The sequence below is a fragment of the Lathamus discolor genome, chromosome Z, assembly GCF_037157495.1.
Source record: "Lathamus discolor isolate bLatDis1 chromosome Z, bLatDis1.hap1, whole genome shotgun sequence".
NCBI lineage: Eukaryota > Metazoa > Chordata > Aves > Psittaciformes > Psittacidae > Lathamus > Lathamus discolor.
The window spans coordinates 90,758,087-90,779,827 of NC_088909.1; the positions used below are offsets into that span (position 1 = coordinate 90,758,087).

The 21,741-nt window shown below is 37.5% G+C and overlaps 1 protein-coding gene and 1 non-coding gene across 2 annotated transcripts in view; both read left to right on the forward strand.

The window, feature by feature from the left end:
• The window catches only part of LOC136004829 (3',5'-cyclic-AMP phosphodiesterase 4D), a 353,696-nt gene that overhangs the window by 101,753 nt on the left and 230,202 nt on the right, over window positions 1-21,741 (forward strand). The gene's annotated exons all lie outside the window — the stretch shown is intronic.
• TRNAK-CUU (transfer RNA lysine (anticodon CUU)) lies at window positions 10,318-10,390 on the forward strand. Its single transcript has one exon. It is a non-coding gene; the product is annotated as a tRNA-Lys (tRNA).

The window sequence follows — 21,741 nt, forward strand, 5'->3', positions numbered from 1 at the left end:
GATCTATTTATGAATGATTCACATCACCAGAGAAACTAAATGTTCTCAAAAGTATAGAGAAAAAAACCCAGATTTGGTACACAATTTGTGATGTAGATTTATTTTGAACTGTGATCAACCTAATCCATTTCTCAACACTAATTTGTAAAGATTCAGCTGACAGGTTGATTAGATTTTGCATTTAATGTTTAGATTTATGTTGATTATGAACAGTTCTTCTCTGATGTGGTTTCAGGCCTGCATCAAAGGTGAATAACCTTCCATATTTAAACTAACAGAGATAATTAATAATTAATAAATAATTAAATAATTAATAAGCCAATGTGGACCAGCTTTGGCCTTCATCTCAAAGTCATGGTACTCTGAAACAAGATAGCAGTAGTGGATCTTAGGCATTTTTTGTGTGCTGCTTAGTGCGAGTTTTCCACTTGGAAACCTGTCACGTCTGCAGCATCGTGCAGCACATGTATCTGTACTCTCCCCAGCAATTCTGTGTGCTTGGGGTAACATGTTCAAGCATACAGTAGCATCTGGCAGGCTCAGGTATACGGTGGTGGTGATCTGGAAAGGGCAGCTGCCTTCAGAATATGTACAGTTACCTTTCTGCCACATTTAATCACTTTTATTATAAGTATTCTCTTTGATGCTGAGGTAAGTAGATAAAATATATTTTACGCTTCTTCATTGGAACTGAACAAGGCTTCTCAAAATAGATAAATACAAGCATGGGCAAATGTGATGAAAGTTATTTTCCCTTTTGAATACAGTACACCTTAGAAGATTGAGACAAACTTTCAGAAGAAAATCTAGGAAAATCTGAAACCAGCTCATACTTACCAGATCCACGGAATCCCATTCTGAAGTGATGTTTAAACTTAGATCAGAAAGTAAACATGCTTTTGCTGCTGTGTATAGCACCCTTTACCAAAGCGTAAGGTATATGTTGAAGCCACTGCATTCATTAGATGTTTAACACAAAGGTAAGTCAGTTAAGGGCTCTGTTTGGGACAGAATGAAAAGGCAGATTTTTTGAAGCCTAATCATACTTACTCTGCAATATCTGTTATGACAAACTTAAAGGCCTAAAGAATGTACAATTATTTAATTTCCTACCCTCAACTTAGTCTTATAGCAATTTACCAGGCCATCTTATTTCCATTTGATGGATTACCTAATGAATTAAAATGTTTTTCATCTTAGTTCCCACTTACGTCTATTTAAGATCCCAGAGAAACTGGTACAATTCAACTAATTGGAATAATGCTGATGAAAAATAGCCCAAAACTTGAAAGCAAAGATAATTAGGTCAAGAAGTTATCTCAGGTGCACTCTTAAACCTATTTAGCAGATATAACTTTCTTGAGCAACTGAGGATGTACGTTGTGTTACTTGTTTATTTTCCTTTTTACCTTTGCCTTTGATGTGCTGAAAAGGTGTAAATGCAATTTTTAAAGTAGTAATTTCTCTCTCTTTCACGTGCATGCACTCTCATGCACATATGTATCATGAGCCTTTTTCATTGGTTTTGTTTTTTGGTTGTGGTTGTTGGTTTTTTTTTATCCTGCTTTTCCAGGATTTTCTTACCCCTGTGTAAGAGAGGAAATAGAATTTACCCTTAGAATTTACCCATTCCTCTGATATCTTTAACTACATGGCTCTGCAAGCAGTAACACCTTTCTTTACCAGCTTTTGATTTCAGAATATCCTGATCTTCAGTACAAAAAAAAAGCATTTCATTTTTAATAGCTCTTTGGGATTGTTTCTGTTCTTATTCTAACGTGAAATTTTTGAGATGATAAATTCTTTTAATAGCCAAATTTACTTGTCTACTCCGAACAATGAATTTATTCTCTTGAAGGTGGGATTGCGTGATGGGAAGGAAGATGGGAGGATACTAAGGAAATCCAGTCCCTAATCACACTTCTGTGTCAGAGTTAAGCAGTGAACTGTGTCGTTTACTCCCACACAACAAGTGCTCTGCAGGTCAGCTTAAGCACCTGCAGTATCTACTTTTTGTTCATTTTATTAACAGCTTTTTTGTATGCTTTCTTAAGGAGGAAGCACATGTGTTTTGCATATTAGCCCCATAGTTCATGTCACGTCTCTTTTTGGCTCTGTAGACTCTATTTTAAAGTGGTAGCTTATCTCTCAGTGACAGAACTGCTCTCTGCACTTCAATACAGCTATGACTTCGGAAGTGTGTAAAATGTGTATACATGTGACCTGGTGTGATACCTGCTATCCTGGCTGAGTCACTGGAAGTATAGGCAGGAGAAACCTCCAGCAAGGAAGCTAAAGCTTTACAGCCTCAACTGCAAAGTCATAATTTTGTAGCTGGGATTTGTGCAGAAATCCTTTACAATCTCTGAAGTTGGAAAAACCATCATCTCTACCATTGTAGGTCCACTCACTGCCTCTGGTTGCTAGTTAAATGTAATTTTCAGAGTTATTAAAAAACTACAGAGGATGTGGTCTGCCTTTCAATTACCTTATCCTAGAGAAACAGCGAACAAGGCCACTGTATGCATTCTGATTCAAGATAATTATAAAAGAAATTCAAGAAACGGAGTTTCATACTTTATTAGTCTATGTGATTCACTGCTGCAGATTATTATGGAGTTAAATGCAATAGTGGATTTCAAATGATGCCAGATATTTTTAGAAACCAGTGATAACATTTTACTGCTGAGCATACCAGGAGAGGCATAGCCAGATAAGCTTCCAAATGACAGCTGGTTTGCTTAAAGTCCATGTGAGGACTTTCCTCACCCACATACACAAAGCAGTTCACAGAGTGGTCTTTTCAGAAATACCTGATAATTTCCAGCCTGTGCCAAAGGAAAAAAAGATTAGTGACCATACCCTGTTTTAACAACTATTGAGGCTAGGAAATACTACTTTTAGGATGAGAAAGATTAGTAAATAAGATTCTGCATGGCATTGCCCTCTTACACACATGTTCACAGTGTCTCCTATTCATAATTGTTGCTGTTCATAGAGTTACCTTAAGATGTTCACCAATTTTGTTTATTTTACTTATTTCCCAGAAATGTATAAATGATTTTTTTTTCCTAGTTAAAGTGGGAAACAACTGTTAATTGAATTTCATTAGGTCAGACTTTATTATCGTTTGGCTCTCAAATAAAAAAGTCCTAAGGCCTTCCGTTACTATAGTTTCTAGAATTTCTTTTATCTTCATGTCCCTATTTTCTTCTTTCTGTTATTGAATCACGTGCAGTACACATTGTTTTTTGAAAAATAAACCAATACTGATGCAAATGAATTGTTGCGAGTGAGTATTTGCTAATTTCAAAAGGTGCATTGATAAAATTCTGGGCTTTTTTTTTTTTCCTTTCTTTTAGGACAGTATGATACATACAGTTTCTTTGTAGCTCTGTATTGCTTTTAGCTGTATAAGCAGGGATGTTGACATTGCAGTGGGCAGGAGAGCTGTGGTCATCTTCTGAAGACAAATTTTCTGCTCTCACTTACAATTTGCATAAAATATTTGCTTTCACCAGACTGTGAACTTGAGAACTTGATCACATTTCGCATTTATCTACCTAATTATACAAACGAATAGACATTCAGATGGCATTTTTGTTTTTAGCTGTCTGACCCCGAGGCCAAGATTAGTGTGCAAGACAGAACAACAAAAAACAGCTTGGGAAAAAAAGCAACCAGAGTCTTGAAAAGAAATGTTTAAATTACCAGTTTTAGAAGTGCAAATTGATGTGAAGACACCAATGAAATCTAGTGTAGCTTACTGATATAAGAAAATGGTGTGTTAAGCATGTTGGGAATGTGAATTCTTGTTCTTCAAATACTTTTTTTTTCTTTTTTTTCCTTTGCAAGAAGGAATTCAGTGATGCATTCAGAGCTTGTTTACCTGAAACTCTTATTTTAGAAGGTCTGTCAAACTGATTTTCATATTTATTACTGGCTTTACTTTCACTTCCTTCCCACCTCTGGCCATAGTTGTAAGTAGGAACTCCCTTACAACTTTTATGCTATTCTCTAGTAAATTTTAATCCATACAATAGTGTTCTGTATTTAGCATTATATTTTGAGTTACTAATATTTTCTCTCTGTATCTCAGATATATTTTGAAAATGTTTTCAGACTTTTGCTTCATTTTTCTCTCATCAAGTCCCTATCCTCCATGCATTCCGTTCTCCTAGTACATTTATAATTTGTTTCTGGCTTTGGTGCGATGTTAGATCATACAGCTTGTCGTAGAGCTCCCCCTGCTGTAGGATGCTCCGGTGATTTATTCTGCGTGGTCATTTACAGCAAACAATACAACCTTATCATAAAGCTTTTCCTATGAAATTTTATACCTATTTTAAAGATGTGCAAGTGATTAAGATCAAGTAATTTGGTCCTAACCACTTAGAAAAATAAATGGTAGAAATGATGTAGGTGCGACTTTTGCACTAAAGAGTCAATATAAATGAAAATGTAGATTTCAAGAAGTGGTTTCTCTAGGTTGAATTAATTAGGATTTATATTTCTTTTTTAAAATAATATGTTGATGTTATGTCCTTATAATTTAAGACCAATTGTGGTTAAAAGGTAGGATACCAACACAGTTTGTCCTTGGCTGACTGCAGGAACTGAGTCATTTCATAATAACATAGTTCTCTATTTAATCTTGTCATGATACCTGGACTGATCTGTACTTTAAACCACTGGAAGGGAAACTTCCCTTTGAGACATTTAGAGACATCCAGTTATCCTTAGTACCTAACCTAAGGATCTAGTAATAGAAATGATCTGTCAAAAAGAAAAAATACTTTAGTTCTGAAAATTTAAATGTAAGACAATTTAAATAATTTCCTGTTTCAAAAATATGCTGATTTATATACTAAATATTTGTGCCTTTTCTTCCCATTATTAGATTTCTTTCTGTAAATATTGATATTTTCTGTGAATATTGGTGTGTATGCTATGAACACCTACATAATGCATTTGTAAGAGGCAATCAAGAAGCAAAGAAATGCAATTTCCTGCTCCTCTTTCAGCAGTCTAATGCTAATAATGTTGCTTGAACATATTCCAAGAAGAATGTTGATGGTAAAATCAATTCTTAGTTAGGTTGGTGGACATTTTCTAGTATTGTTGCAATAATAGATTTTGCTAAATGCCCTGATGATCTCCCTTCCATTCAAGGTTTGCTGGAATTACTAGACTTGCTGTTTTGTGAAAACATTTTTGCTATCTTTTCAACCCACCAGACTGAGGAATCTGGAACTGTACCAAGGAAAGAAACTATACTGGAAAGGTTTATCACTGCAGGGAAGGATTAGAAAAAAAAAAAATAAAAAAAAAAAGGGTTAGTGTGGATAAAAAGTGTTGTATTTATTTAGTTTATATACTTGATCATGCACAGAGAGTTGAAAGGCTGAGACTCTGATCCTGACCGTTCCAAAAAGAAGCTTTGTTACGGTAAGTCCAGCAGAGTTTAACTTGTATAGCAGAGCAAGGATTTATGCAAGAATCTGGTCTGACAAAGGAGAAAAAAGGATTAAACTTTAAAATAAAACACACTCAACTTTAATTTGCCAAATAATAATTTGTCCTTTATCAAGTCTTGTCTGAGTATTGCCTATATTCTCCTGTATTTTCAAAACTATGTAATGTCTGAAACAGGAAGACACCAGGGCTTTGAAGTGGAGAAATGTCTTGAGATAAGGGAAGATGCTGGCTACCTTTGATCCTAAAATGTAATAAGGGACAGCCTATGCAAAAATAATTTACCTTTCAGTTGCCCTGAAAACCCTTAGTGATCTTTATTACAAAGCTCATATTCAGACCTTGCTTGTGCATTGTCAACTTTGAGTATGGACAACTGTCTGCAGTGGTGTTTTTTTTATTTTTAGCACAATAAAACCATAAAATTCAGTCAAGGGAAGCAAAAATATCTTGATCAAACAAGACAAATATTTATTTGAAACAACTGTATGTGGATTATGACAAAAACAGAAGATGTGAATAGCAAAGTATATAAAATAGAAACTAATGAGTGTAGAAAATTAATAAAGTGAAAGGATGGAAGGAAGAATCTAAACCTAAGAGAATTAAAAATGTGTTTTCAGGATCAGACAAATCAATTTAGCAATCCACTTTATATAATATGAAATTAAAGATGTCAGCCTTACAATCTTAAGAAAGCAAAAGGATGTAATTAATATTTTTGTTCTTTAGTTTGAGAAGCAGGCAGAACAGAAATCCATTTGTGAAAAAGTAAAAAGTTTTAAAATTGCAAAAAATATACTGTGTTGATAAAATGAGGGAGTTCGATCCATTTTATTTCTCCAACAAAGAACTGAAAGGTAATCCAGTGACAGAACAGACATACTGACAAATGAACAACAGTTTAATAAAGAAAGGACATTTTACCTGGGAGATAAATATTAAAAAAACAAACTTTGAATGTCTGAAAGCTGAAGCTAGCAAATTTGCAGAAGAAACAGTATTTACATTTTAAATAGAACAGGTGGTTACTAAGTGAATATACTAAGGTTTGCTATGGATTCTTCAATAATACGTTGTTAGAGATATCTCCTGTTTCAAACAAATTAGTTTAGGACAGTTTTACAATCTGCATTATTCGAGAGGTTCATTTAGGTGTTGAATAGTCCCTTCTAACTTCACAATTTCTCGTGTAATTTCCCTTAATTAAACTATCATCTGTTACTTAAGATGCAGATAGTATATATTTCCATATGCTGTGATACGTATGGCTGTTGTCAAGGTGATGTAAGATCTCACATAATGGTTGTCTAAAATGAAAAAAGCTTTTATTCAGGGGGTGTTCTGATTAAGCCTTCATTATGAGGAATAAAAACTACTTTTTGCACCACTTCCAAAAAAACACCAGAAGGGTTAGAATGTCCTTGAATCATCCCTAAGGCCCTTTGAGTCACACTAAGCATTAGGACACTATCTGCAGATGCCTTCGTTATGCAGCAGTCCATCAGTTTAAGTGTTGTAAAACATGTTATAAAATATGTCCTAGTGTTAACAAATACCAATGATATGAATGTAGACTACAGAAGAACAACAGGGCTTCCTTTATGCAGCTGGAGTTGGAGCAATGAATATTTTTAAAGTACTACATTAGACATGAAAAATTGTTTTAAATTATAAGAATTATAGGTTCTAAAAAACTCAATTGTCTATTGAGGTATTTTCAGTGGGAGTTTTGTTCACCTAGGAATAGGTATTTTGGCTCAGTATCACAGTCTGCATTATACTCAGATTTATTCTTCTTCAGCTTCTCAGCAGCACCTCCTGTTAAGACTGGAATAGCAAAGCAAATAGAATTTGGGTATGGGTATTTATTCATGAGCAGATTATTGCTATCATCTGATGGGGCTAGTATGACAAAAGGAGAAGAGCTGCTTTGAATGGAGACTTGCTAGGTTGGTCAAGGCAGCAGTAATGGTTATTAAAACTGGGTTTGTTGGGGAGGGGGGCACCAATCCATCCCCAAACTACCAGTCAGATGCCAGCAGCTGTAATGAATGCTCAGAGTAATGCAGAGCTACTACAGGCACTCCAGCCAATGAGTTGGCTTTATTCAGAGCTTGGCTCAGATGACTGTACAAACGCCCTTAGCAAACAAGAGGAATTAGACACATGTTCATGTCTACAGGGATATGATATCATTGGCATCACAGAAACCTAGTGGGATGGCTCATATGACTGGAATGTTGGAAGGTTATAGGCTCTTTAGGAAAGACAGGCTGGACAGATGGGGAGGGGGTGTAGCTGTTTATGTCAATGACTGTCTGGAGTGTATGGAACTCTGCACAGGGATGGATGATGGGCCAATGGAGAGCTTGTGGGTCAGGGCCAGAGGGAGAGCTGCAATGAGGACATTACTGTTGGGGTCTGCCACAGGCCACCTGATCAGGAGGACTGTGTTGATGAAGCCCTCTATAAACAGTAGGAACAGCCTCATGCTCACAGGCCCTTGTCCTCATGGGGGACTTCAACCACCCCGATACCTGTTGGAGGGATGGCACGTCCCGGCACAAGCAATCCAGGAGGTTCCTCGATTGTGTGGAAGACAACTTCCTTCTGCAAGTAAAAGAAGAGCCGACAAGGAGAGGTGTCATGCTTGACCTTGTGCTCACCAACAGGGAAGGGCTGGTTGGAAATGTGATGCTCCAGGGCAGCCTTGGATGTAGTGATCATGAGATGGTTGAGTTCCTGATCCTCAGGGCAGCGAGAAGAGCGTGCAGCAAGCTGACTGCGCTGGACTTCAAGAGAGCAGACTTTGGCCTCTTCAGGAACCTGCTTAAGGTTCCATGGGATATAGCCCTAGAGGGCAGGGGGGCCCAAGACTGTTTGGCGATATTCAAGGATCACTGGCTACAATCTCAGGAGTGTCGCTTCCCGGCAAGAAGGAAATGGGGCTATCCAGGCACAGCTACAGGTTGGGCAGAGAAGAGATTCAGAGCAGCCCTGTGGAGAAGGACTTGGGGGTGTTGGTTGATGAGAAACTTAACATGAGCCAGCTTCAGTGTGCACTCGCAGCCCAGAAAGCCAACCGTATCCTGGGCTGCATCGAAAGGAGCATGACCAGCAGCGGGTCAAAGGAGGTGATCCTGCCCCTCTGCTCTCTTGAGACCTCACCTGGAGTATTGTGTGCAGTTCTGGTGTCCTCAACATAAAATGGACATGGAATTGTTGGAACAAGTCCAGAGGAGGGCTATGAGGATGACCAGGGGACTGAAGCACCTCCCGTATGAAGATAGTCTGAGAAAGCTGGGGCTGTTCAGCCTGGAGAAGAGAAGGCTGCATGGAGACCTCATAGCTGCCTTCCAGTATCTGAAGGGGGGCCTACAAGGATGCTGGGGAGGGACTCTTCAGCAGGGACTGTAGTTATAGGGCAAGGGGTTTAGTGACTTCAGACTAAAATAGAGGAAGTTCAGGTTAAGAATAAGGAGGAAGTTCTTTACTGTGATGGTGGTGAGGCACTGGAACAGGTTGCCCAGAGAAGTGGTAAATGCTCCATCCCTGGCAGTGTTCAAGGCCAGGATGGTCAGAATCTTGGGCAACATGCTCTAGTGTGAGACATACCTGCTCATGGGTGGAACTAGATGATCTTAAGGTCCTTTCCAATCGTAACCATTCTATGATTCTATTATCTATGACTGTGAAAAATATTAGCAGAAATGAGCAAAATGCCTCTTAGAGAAGCATGAGTTAATTATTTTGGAGCTATATGAAAATATTAATTCTAGTCCTAATTGTTGAAACTTTATAGAAAGGTAGAAATATTTGATAAGAACACCCTGGTATTCTATTTTTCTAATTCAGATGACTACTAATTTTACTCACATATGTTGATCTCACATGAGCTAAAACATGAGCACAGTAATGCATCATGAATATAGTGTTCTTTGAAATATTAATGTGTACTTATTTTTATATGAAAATATTATTTAAATATCCTGTTCTTTGCCCTTTTTTAATGACTTTAAGAATAAATTTAAGCTGGATAATATTTATTTCTTCCTGCATCTTGATTTTGTTGCAAAGTAAGAGAGATTGAAATGCCTTTTAATTGCCTATCTGTAGGATTTAAATGATGGAAGGACATAAAAAACTTCAGATAAGTGTATTTAGGTTGCCTAGTGTATTTTAGAATAAAATATTATAAACTAAAAATATAATCAACATAGAGAATATTCACTTTGTATAATCAAATTTCCGAGCATATGCAGGGAACATCTGCGTTGATTCATTAGAAATTTTAACTTACATATTTTCCAGCCATTCTGTGATCTGTTCATTGTCTCTGTCTGGTGCTGAAAAGGGCAAAAATGGGAATAAAATTACTTGCAGTGGTGCACTGCTAACACTATAATAAGATGTTTGTGATCTGTTGGGACTTCTTATGTATCAAAATAACCATCATCTTTTGAGAGAGTCCTTTTAGAAGCACTTAAATTGTGAGTTAGATCAGTGTGAAACTTTTTTGCTGAAAAGCATGTGGCTATCGAAATTTGACCACTTTTGAAATTACATTTTGCAGGGCTGGCAAAAAGAAGAGCTTTCAATTTCACTCTCTTCCTGATAGTAAAAATTAATTTCAGCAGTAATTACAATAAAAATAAGCATTCTGTCAATTTTCTTGACTAGCAGACTACATTGAGAGCACATTTTTGGATGAAAATGATAGATTTCTCCTCTCTATTGTTTCACTAAATTGAAGTAACTGGGGTGGTTTTAACATCTTTCTGGAGTGTCCTGGGTTCACTAGTAGCCGTTTTTCTCCTTCTTAGTAGCTGGTGCAAGCTAGCCCGGCTAGGTCAGTCGGTAGAGCATGAGACTCTTAATCTCAGGGTCGTGGGTTCGTGCCTCATGTTGGGCGCCAAAAATAACTGTCGTGGTTTAAACCCAGCCACACAGCTTGTTCACTCACTCCCGTTCCCTTCTTGCCCTCCCCCTGTTCCTAGAGGGACGGAGAGGAGAATTGAAAAGAATGCAACTCCCACGAGCTGAGATAAGAACAGCCCAGTAACTAAGGTATAACACAAATCACTACTGCTACCACCAATAATAATAATGATAAAGGAAATAACAAGAGGAAAGAATACAACACCTCAACACCAGCCAAACAATAACTCGCCACACTCCCCCCAGCTGAGCACCGACCGATACCTCCTCCAGCCCTGCAGTGCCTGCCCTTCCGGGTAACGCTCGGTTACATCCTGGGCATGACGTGCTGTGGTATGGAATACCTCTTTGGCTAGCTTGGGTCAGGTGTCCTGTCTCTGCTTCCTCCCCGCCTCCCCTCATCCCTGGCAGAGCATGAGACTCACAAAGTCCTTGGCCAGAATAAGCATTACTTAGCAACAATTAAAGACAATTGGTGTTATCAGCTGTCTTCCCAGGCTGGAAGTCAAAACACAGAGCTTGCACCAGCTACTAAGAAGGAGAAAAATGGCTACTGGTGAACCCAGGACATGGAGCACAGAAATTTTTTTGAAAATGCAGTTCAGACATTTACATCGCTGTGAAATGTGTTGACTTCAAAATAGTGTGTTTTAATTCAAATATATTATCTTGAAAGACAGCAAGCCCAGCAGCTTACTTTGGCTTTAGCATGTTTCCTGAAAATACAGTGACAAATTTGGCTGTTACATGATGCAGGATCATTTCTATTAAAAATTTAGGAAAGTCATTAGGACTGTCTTCTTCAAACATAGGGGTGTCTATGTTTTTGCATTATGAAGTGCTTCCCTTATAGTTAAATTTTAGCAGTGGGCTTAGAGAAGTCTGTGAATATAAATCTTACTTCCTTCAGTGATACAGGATGATGATCCAAGATACAAGGCAGAATTATGTACTGTGATATCCTTCAATATGTGAAATACCTATCTAGCTAGCTGTTGTGCAGGTGGGGAGCAGCAGACTGCTGTCCTGTGTTGCATGTCATTAAGGCAAGCTGGGTGTGAAGTTTCACATGTGGGAAGCGTTGTTGGGGACAGCAGGGATGGGGCTGGGACCAGGGCAGAAGGTGGCTGGGGAGGGGGCCAGCCTGGGCAAAGCAGGCATGGCTGTTTGGTGCACCCAAGGACCTGGTGGCACCTCTGTCTCCTTCTATGTTTTAATGGCATTGGAAGGTCTGAAAACGTAACGTTTACTGCCTGGTTGTAGTTCCTATTCTGTCTGCTGAAGCCAGAAATGGATGCAGTTTTTGTTTGAGTTGATACTTGAATAGTTAAGCCATGATTTCTCTGGCGGCTGATTAACACTACCCATTGCTGAGTCTGTTTCTGTGTTTGGAGTTTATTCTATGACTAAATGGAGCCTGGGCTCCTCTTCTCTTCTGTCTTTGTTTTTTACATTAATATGGAACTGGTTTTGTTTCCCAAGAAAAGGCTGTCAGATAATGGTGTGCAGGTGTTCTTCTCTAACTCTGGGAATTAAAGCATCATCTCCAGCTCAGGTTGCCTTACCTCTCATTTAGGTACCCAGACAACTAGAAGTGAGCTTGTGGGAAATAAGAGCTTTATAGGAGACCCAGCATGATAAGAATGGAGAGTTTTCTGTGATTTGCCTTTACTCTTTAGATTGGGTTTTGGTTTTTGTTGCAAGTAATTGACTACTAAGACTTGTCTGTATATTGTTAAGGAAAATCTTTGTGCCTGTGTTTACGTGTAATGAGTTGTTCCACTGGGCTGCAGGCACTTATGGTAAAGACATTTCTTCCTCAGAGCAAGCAAGACTACTCTTGTGCATATGTCTGAGCAAGATCAACAGTCTATATGCTGCAGCTCTTAGCAGTAGTGTGATGCTTATAAATACCCTTATTATAGATTATTATTCTTTTGAATTGTCATATTCATGGCAAAAGTTTTAATGAAAAGTCAGAATTTATGATATTGTCAGAAATTATGATATTTATGATATTTGTGATATTGCTGGAGCATTGTGATACTTTATGCAAGTATTGGAAGTTGTAATTTTTTCATGTATGTCAGCAGTCATGGAAACTTTCTTCTATTTGTCCTTGATGCAAGGAATGCTGAGACACTGGAATAAGGAGAGGCGGAGGGAAGAGAAAGGGATGCAAGAGAATGTTGTTTCCTTGGCAACAGGCACTGTGCTACTCAGGGCACAGGTGGCATCTGTCTTAAAGACTGTTAAGCAAAATGTATGCAAGAAAATATAAAACAATGCTTAGCATTTCTGTGGCAAGAGAAGAATTCCCTCAATAGCACAGAGTAACTCCAAACACTTAAAAAAAGAAATTATTCTCAGCCATATTGGTTAAGAATTTCAATAACAGTAAGAATACAAATTTGTCTTTCTTTTAAAAATAAGGTCAGAGAAAAGATGTCAGAAATGAGTGAATTCTAGTAGTCACTGGTGCTGATATCACAAAGTTACAATGGTCAGCTTTAAGTTAAAATAACTCTGACTTTCACAGAGGTCAGGAGCTGCGTATGCAGGTTACAGCTTTTGATGAAACCTGACAGTGCTGGCACTGGGAATGCTGAAAGCAATTTGGAAGTTGGCATTCTTATGTCAGGAGGATGCCTCCATTTATAATTTTACGCGTTGTAAAGGCAACCTGAGAGTCAATGTAAAATGAAGAATGTATAATATACTCATGTATTTCTGAGTCTCTTTTCTGTTCTGAATTTTCTCAAATCACAAAACTCTTAAAGCTCTGTCCTAGCTTTGCTATTCTTTCACTAGACGTATACACAGAGGAATGAAATTCATGTTCAACTTGGTATAAATTAAGGTGAACAACATCCTTTTCTCTGAGACTATTCTTTGAGACAGCTTGTCTTCATTTAGTTTTTTAGATACAGTACTTCTGCGATGAAACTTGAATTGTGCATATGTGCACTCAGTTATGGCTGGAATAGCAGCAGTTATGACAAAAAAAATAATTGGCAAAGGTGGTAGATGGAAGCACTGTGTGTGCACTGCAGATATAGCCAGAGCCAACAAAAAGTAAGTAAGTAATGGCCTTGTAGACTTTTTATCTACATGAGTCTACCATATTGTCTGTAGTGAGTAATCTTTTTTGGTTTTGTTTTTCTGGTGTTTCATTTGCATCCTCCTTAGATCAGGATTATCCCCACTTTGACAAGTACAAGCATGTCCAGTGTTGATGGAATTATGTGCATGAATTAGAAGAAGTAATTTTATAATGTTACTCATTTTAAAATAGGGAAATAATATATTAAGAGCTCCATTTATCTGTTAAGAATCTAGAGATAAGTCTGTTTCTCACTTCTGATGAGGTGAGAATAAAACAGCAACAAACCAGAACTGTAGCTATTTAATTTGGCTTCCATTTATTTGAAGGATGAGTTAATGTCTACACAAAGTTCATGGCAGTGGAAAAACAGAACCTAGGAATCCCCCTCATTGTGCTGCAATTGTGCTGGCCTTTTATGTTTAAAAATTACTGAAGTGGGAAATAATTTACAGTTACTCCCAGTAGTGTCTTTTTTTTTTTTTTTTAACCCCTGCTCAAAGAAAACTGTTGTCAGCATTTAGATGAGATTGCTCCAAACCATAAGCAGCATTTAATGGCAGTGTTCACAGGAAAAAATGGCATCTCTCCAAGGGCAGAAAAGGATTAGTGAGATTAGGGAATTATTTAATAAAAATAATATATGTGATAATACTAGAAATAAGGTCATCTTGGCTATCCATTCTTTTATTTTTGCTTATTACTCTAGGATAGGATCTGGAAGTAATTCTTCCCTCCATTTAAATGAAGTAGTTATTGCCTAGGCTCGTGCTTGGAATGAATACTTTTTACCTTTCTTTGAAGTATGCTATCACTGCCTTTTCTTGCATCATCATAATGCAGATTGGAAATGCAATTTGGAAATTCATATGGCTTTGTAACATTGAATTGTAAATATGCCTCAAATGTTGTGTTCTAAAACAAAAACCAGCCTTTGTTTGTACAAATAATTATTTGTGTTTGTAAATGTACATACAAGTGTATATTTCTGAACTTTATTCTTATATGTTTAGGTAAGTTATATTTCAGTGTATATACTTACATAATTTAAACTTACATAACAATACTTACAAGAATACATCTAAATTATAAAGTTATAAGTATATAATTTATAAGTCAATGAATATAAATTAATAAAATATCTTAGTTTTTCGAAAATTATTTTATACTCTGACTTTCAGCAGAGTCTAAAAACCTTATGCTGCTCAAAGAAAATCAGCTTTAACACGTTAGCATTTTACATTGTACCTGTTCTGCTAACATTATAGAAGCTAGTCCTGTGGACTGTTAAAACTTGCATAACTCTGCTCGTGTGTGTTAGTCTCTTCTTAGCTTATGAGGGTAAAATAAATACTGTCTTTGTCACCCTGGAAAAAAAGCAACTACCAGTATTAGGAGACTTGTTTGATTTACACTGCCTAAGGGAAATATGAAAAAGAATAGTTAGAAAAAAAGGGATCCAATCACTATGTGTTTCAGGGGTCTAGACTTGCTTATTTCTTTGTGAAAGCTTTGCCTTTTACAATTTTTAACAAAAAAACAAATAGATCTTTTCAAGCACAGCCATATAAAGCAATGAGAAACAGGCATTCAAAAAACTTAAAGTGGCAAGGTTTTCTAACTGTTGGGGTGTTTGGAGCTGACACTGCTGTGGGGATATCGTGACTCCTTTTCTGTGTGAATTTTGACTGGAAATTCAGTTATGGACCTCTGGAATCTTTCTTGATCAAACTTTCAATATTCAAAATGAATATGTTTCTATGAAAAAAACATTACTGTTGGGTTTTGTTATTTTTTGGTAATGCAGAATTTTTTTTCAAACATTTCTGACCATTTTGTATTTGTAAATCTGAAGTATAAATAAGGACTTTGACAGAAAAATTAATGATAGCTGCAGGGTTACTGACATCAGAGCAATCATGTCATAGGACCCTTTATTTCCACCATGGACTCGCTGTTGCCTTCACTGCTAGCAAGAGCTATGTCTTGTGTAAAGCTTCTCCTGGCATGGTAAAGATTCCTCAATGAGGCAATCACACAGACTCTGAGGGAAAGTGAAATCCCATTAAATAAATGTTAATTTCATAGAAAACTCTTACTACCTTACTAAGCATTTTCAAACACATCCTGTCTGATTTTGCTGTTTGGAGGTCCTTCTTTTTGTTAATGCATCCGCTTAGCATGGAGAAAGTGTTTCAAAAGCAGAGGAATGGAGCAAATCATGCTCAGTTCATTGGAGGGAACTTGGAAAGAAAAGACAGCACTCCGTTCTGTGGCAGTTGGGGGTGGGCAGAAACACTGATTGCAGAAACACTACTGCATATAGACAGTGAATTACATAGACAAATATGTAGCGATATATTGATATAAATGTGTGTAATGTATATAAATATATATGAATGCTACAGTGCTATAAGACTACTGGACAGTATATACATCGGACGACTACATCAGTGCACAAGGGAAGAACTACAGATGTCATCTAGGCCTTTGGGATGGGTCATCCTGGAGAAGAGAAGGCTCTGGGGAGACATTATTGTAGCCTTTCAATACTTAAAGGAAACTTTTAAGAAAGATGGGGAAGACATTTTATCAGGGCTTGTAGTGATCGGACAAGAGGTAATGGTTTTAAACTGAAAGGGGAGATTCGGACTAGATGCAAGGGAGCAAATTTTTGTGATGTGGGTCGTGAAACACTCTAACAAGTTGCCCAGAGAGTAGGTGGATGTCTCATCCCTGGAAACATTCAAGATCAGGTTGGACAGGTCTCTGAGCAACCTGGTCTAGTTGCAGATGTCCCTGCCCATTGCTGGGGGTTGAAATTCTTTCCTGTGAGGGTGGTGAGGCAACACTGGAATGGGTTGCCCAGGGAGGTTGTGAGTGCTCCATCCCTGGTGGTGTTCAAGGCCAGGTTGGATGAAGCCTTGTGTGGGATGGTTTAGTGTGAGGTGTCCCTGTCCATGGCAGGGGGGTTGGAACTAGATGATCTTGAGGTCCTTTCCAACCCTGACTATTCTATGATTCTATGAAATAGACGACTGTCATACTTTAACCCTAGTCAGCAATTGAGCAACACCCAGCTGCTTGCTCACTTTTCCCCTGGGAATTGTGGATAGAGAAATCTTGATAGACAAAACTTGGTAGAGAAAAGCTCTGTATGACTTTCAGTACTGCATTTTATTTTAATGGGCAGTGTTGTCCTTTTTGTATAATGAAGTGCCAGCTGTTAGAAACATACTTTTATCGGTCTCCTGTGGACAAACTAAAGAACAAGGAAATGGAGTGATTTTCCCCAAGTTATGCAATCCGGCTGGGTAGAAACAAGACCTGAACCCAGATTTTCTGGCTTACAGTCACGGACTTTCATAGGAAAATCACACTCCAGAGAAGAAAACAGATATCTAACTCTTTTTACAACAAATTTTAAAGAATTGAGGAATCAGATGTCAATGTAAAGGTAGTTCCTGCTAGTTCAGTTCATCCTGTGTGGTGTTATTTTGAAGCCTATATCTATGTGCATGCTACATTTTACATTATTTGGTCTTACGATTAAATGGTGAAGAAATGTTATTTACTTTCAAAATTATAGAATGCAGTTGTGGCCTAAGGCAAGCTTCATGCATCATGATAATGTAATACAATGTAATATTCTGTTATCAACAGGGACGATGCATTATTACATTCTGCTGATACATTGTAAGATTTCTGCATGACTAAAAATTATCTAAGTATACCTGTAAAGAGGCACAAGAATAATTATTAGTAACTTTGCACTAATAATGTTGATAATAGACTTTTTTTGTGTAAAGACATTTTTGGTTCTTATCCCATTCTAAGCTAATTACTTAGTGTTTCGTATAACTTAAAATTGTTTGCATATGGCAGAACCAAGAAGAAAATAGAGTGCAAATGAGTTTACTGTAGACTAGGTAGTCTCTAGAGAGTTTAATTTTGGTATGTTGTCATACTCAGGAGTCAGTTTACAGATTTTTTCATAGTACTAATTATCTTCTTGATGAAGAACAATACATGTTTCTCATTGAATTCAGTATATCTAGACATAAATGTGCATCTATTTAATGTGTGCTGTACACAGATGCAACATTCACAAACAACTATGTCAGCCTACAGATCATAAATGGTAGTATAACTATTATGTTATAAATCTAAGCAATGTATTTACAAGACATTTATTATGCAAAACTCTAATATTCTTAGAGAACATGCTGTTAAAATATTTATAGCTGTGTTGCTAATAATTAACTCTACCCAAAGTGATTGTGATGAATGTCACTGTTGAGTTAATTAGGCACAGATACAGGTGTGTTTTCTTGCCAGTCGGTATGCCTAAATTACTGATTTACGCTCTGAGTAACTACATCATGTAAAGCAATATGAATTTTGGATTCTATGCAAAAGGTTGTGCATCTTAGCATTTGATTATTTTGCTACTGAGAATAAATTTGATGCACTATTAAGTCGTGAAAAATTAATAAAATTTAACGTTTATACTGGAGATGTAAAAAAAACCCCAAAAAACAAACATAGCAAATGGGGAAAAAAACCCAACGTGTGGTAAGCCGCTAGAATTCTACTTATGTTTTTGCATAGTTACCTACAAAATAGTTAGAACAACTGGTGCTGTAAAAGTACTCAGACTAATTTATTGTACTTCATTTATAGTCATAAATATCCTAAAGAATGCTTAGCAGTTCTTACATGAATAAGGCTCCATGATACAGTACTCTTCAAGGCACAAACCTTTCTGGAGTTGCTAGCAGCTTGAAGTCAGGGTGGCTTAAAGAAGACTCGACTGGCCACAGATGGGAGTATTGATTGCAGAACTAATATGCTTGTCATGTGTCATGACCTAAACTTTTGAAGTGTTTGTTAACGCTTGTTAAACAGTGAGTTGGTTTATCTCATATTGTAAGGAAGTTTTAGGTTATCAGTTGTTAGGTTTAGTCTGTTGTGCTAAATAGCATGGGTCATCATTGTCAATTCAATGAGAAATTATGGGAAATGATTCTCTGTGTGTCTGTTGTTTCTTGCTGAGTGTTTCTAGAATTGAATGCAGCTGCTCACCTCCTGCTAGGCACGCTCCTGAGAAGTGCTGTCTGACCCATTATGAGCAGTTATTGCTGCACTTATTATGAGCCGTTATTACTGTCAGTTTCTCATGTAGAATTTCTTGCTCTTGCCTGTGTAAATAGTAAAAGGATACAGACATTATCAATAAATAGGTAATGATAAGAAAAGATGGTGCCAGTGGAAGAGGATGATACTTAACATTACCTGATAAGCCATATCTTTCTGTGTGTGTTCTTTGCCTTCAACAAATGTAAAGCAATTTGTGGTATCTTGATCTTTCATGGATTTCATTAACCATTTTTCATAACTCCTGTGAATAACATAGCCTTTTCATTTTCATAGAAACTTAGAAATCCTTAAAATGTAACATAACACGTGTTGCTTTGCTTTGAAATGCAGTCCCATTTAATTGCAAAGTATATCACAAATGTCATATTGGTCATGTTTTCCTGCTATTCTGATAGCTATGCATGAATATTATGTAATCTTAAAAGAAGAGCTATCAGATCAGGGTGATACTTGTTTTCCAGAGGTATGTTTTTCATTGAAATATTGGAAGCTTATTGGAATTATAACTGTCAAACTTTTTCTTTAAATACTAGGGAGGATGTGAGGAGAAACATTGCAGTGGTGAAGAGGACAGAGCAGCAATAGGTTCAATAAGAAGGCAATTCAATATGACAGCTTCTCTGAGATCCTTTAAATGATCTCTTTAAAACATATTTTCTGGCCATCATGGTTCCAGATTATGTGATTTAGAAACCTGCATAAATTTCAAATGGGAGCGCATTAAGGTATGCTCATATTTAAGACTCAGACGTGACTCATCGCTGCTTTATTTTACCTGGTGGTCACGAGAAACAGTGTTTCTGAAAGGGCCTGATTTCCCTGGCATCAGAGCAAGCGGGATAAGCAGATGTTGGCTGCGCTGAAACTCTCAATCACTCCATGGTAACACCAGATCCCTACAGGATCTGCTGCAGCTGCAGTACCAACAAAGCAACAAGCTGCTGCAAAGACAGAAGCCTGCCGTAGCTTTCCCGGAGGTTGTTACTGCAGGTGCTATTCTGACAGGAGGGCTGCTGCCCTGCTGCTCTTGATTCTTTTGATGGGAAATCTCTTTGGTCCTTGCCTTTGTTGCCTCTCCTGCAGCTGCAGGATCTTCATTGGTTTCTTTTTCAGGATTGGCTGGAGATCATTTTGCAAGTAGTTACAGGCATGTCTCTCTCCCTATGCATTATTACCATCTCCTCTCCATGTCTGAATTACCTGTAGCTTGGCCACAGAGGAAGCCTGAGAGCACTCCTTAGCTACTTCAGTCCAAAATCCAGTCACTTGGTCCAATACCTATTGAAGTGAGTCTTTGTGCTGAAGCATCTCAGTAGCATTCAGGTATTCCATTTCATCAGCTTCTCCCAGGAAACATCAATCTGTCCCAGGAGGATAGGGATACCTTGTGTGCGTGAGCTGGCAGGGTAGAGGAAATGGGCCACTGAACGAGCGAAAAGGCATAGACATTTGCTAAACATGTGCATGTCTGAGTGCTAAATATTTAAGTCCCAAATGAACAAGTACAAAGGCAGTGGATTTATGCAAAAGTAAGGAACAAAAAATATATGGGAAAGAGAAGGGGGGGGGGGAAGGGGAAGATGCAGTGGTGGGGAGAGAGGGTACAAGGGAAGGGAGAGAGGAAGGAAAACAGTTTTGCATGGCAGAAGTACTGTTGTAGACAGCAGTTAAGATTTTCTTCTCACGATGAAAACACCTATGACATTAGACCATAAATGTCTCCCCTATTGCCAGTTCCCCTAGCTGTCAGTGTTACACTGTCCCATATTTGGAGCAGAAGCATGCAGATATTATGTTCTCTGTCTGATGTGTGACATAAATATTTGAGAATCCTTGTTTTCAGAGTGGGCATCTTTGATCTCTTTCCATAAGAAAAGCAAGCAAAAGAAAGAGTACAAGAAGAGCTAATGTTCTGTGTGGTGGCAGTGCCATATAGCAGTCACTTTTCAAATACTCATTATTCAAGCCTTTTTATTCTGCAGTCTGGAGAGAAGCAAATTATGCGTCTTCATCTGGCACTGAGCCTTTCTACAAAAAGGCTGAGAGGATTTGAGTGTGTTTTGGGGGGAAGAATTAAAATCACTCCAGATTTCTTCTTGTCCTCATAATTCTTCCTCCAGCTGTGGTTTTAATTAGGAGTTCTGCAGCAGCACCACTGAAAGGCTATCCATTGATGCCAGGATTAGAGCATTACAAACATACACTGGTCTTGCATGTGAAAAAAAATAGATTTTCAAAGATGGAATTTGTTTTTGAAGTTGTGCATAATTTTGGACCTAATGAAGATGTCCATGTAACATTTAAACAATCAGAGAAGCTCATTTAAACTATGAGAGAAGCTAATTTTTTCTGTCCTCTGCTGATAGACTGGAAAACATGCAAATACAACCCTCCCTAATGTTTCCAGGGTATTTGTCCCTCTCATAAAGCATTAGGAAGCACTGCTGGCTGACAAAATAGGTAATGGTAGACAGACATTATGAAATAACATAATCTCTTATAATTAATACAGCAAGAAACATTATTGTTGTTAATATAGTTAATATTATACCCTGGGTTTGTTCCTGTGTGTCATATCCATAATGTTCCTTTCACCAGACCGTGTTAGGAAAGAACATGGTCTAACCCAGAATCCATATATACATGACAGAGCAAGAAAAGTACAGCTTTTTTAAAGTTGTCCTAGGAATTAAAAAGGTAAATCTCTAATGAATAGTATTAGAAAAGATCAAAACCAAGTATCAGTTTACATATCTAACAGGTAAAACTAATATACTTGTAACACTGCTTCTTACTTTTATTCCGTTTCTTGAGTTGCAAAACTTTTATAGTATGGTACATAATGAAACAGAAAATGTTTAATACTTACAGAGAGCAATGCACTTGTAGAGTAATTGTAGACAATTATTTACAGAGCGTCTCAGCTACACAAAAAATTATGGCAATAAGGAAGCAGTTAATTTTAAGCACAGAAAACAAAATTCGGTTCTGTTGTGAGGAGGGCACAGAGTTGTGCCTACAGCTGATGAATGCATGGTGTCATATCAAGGAAAGGGGAAGGT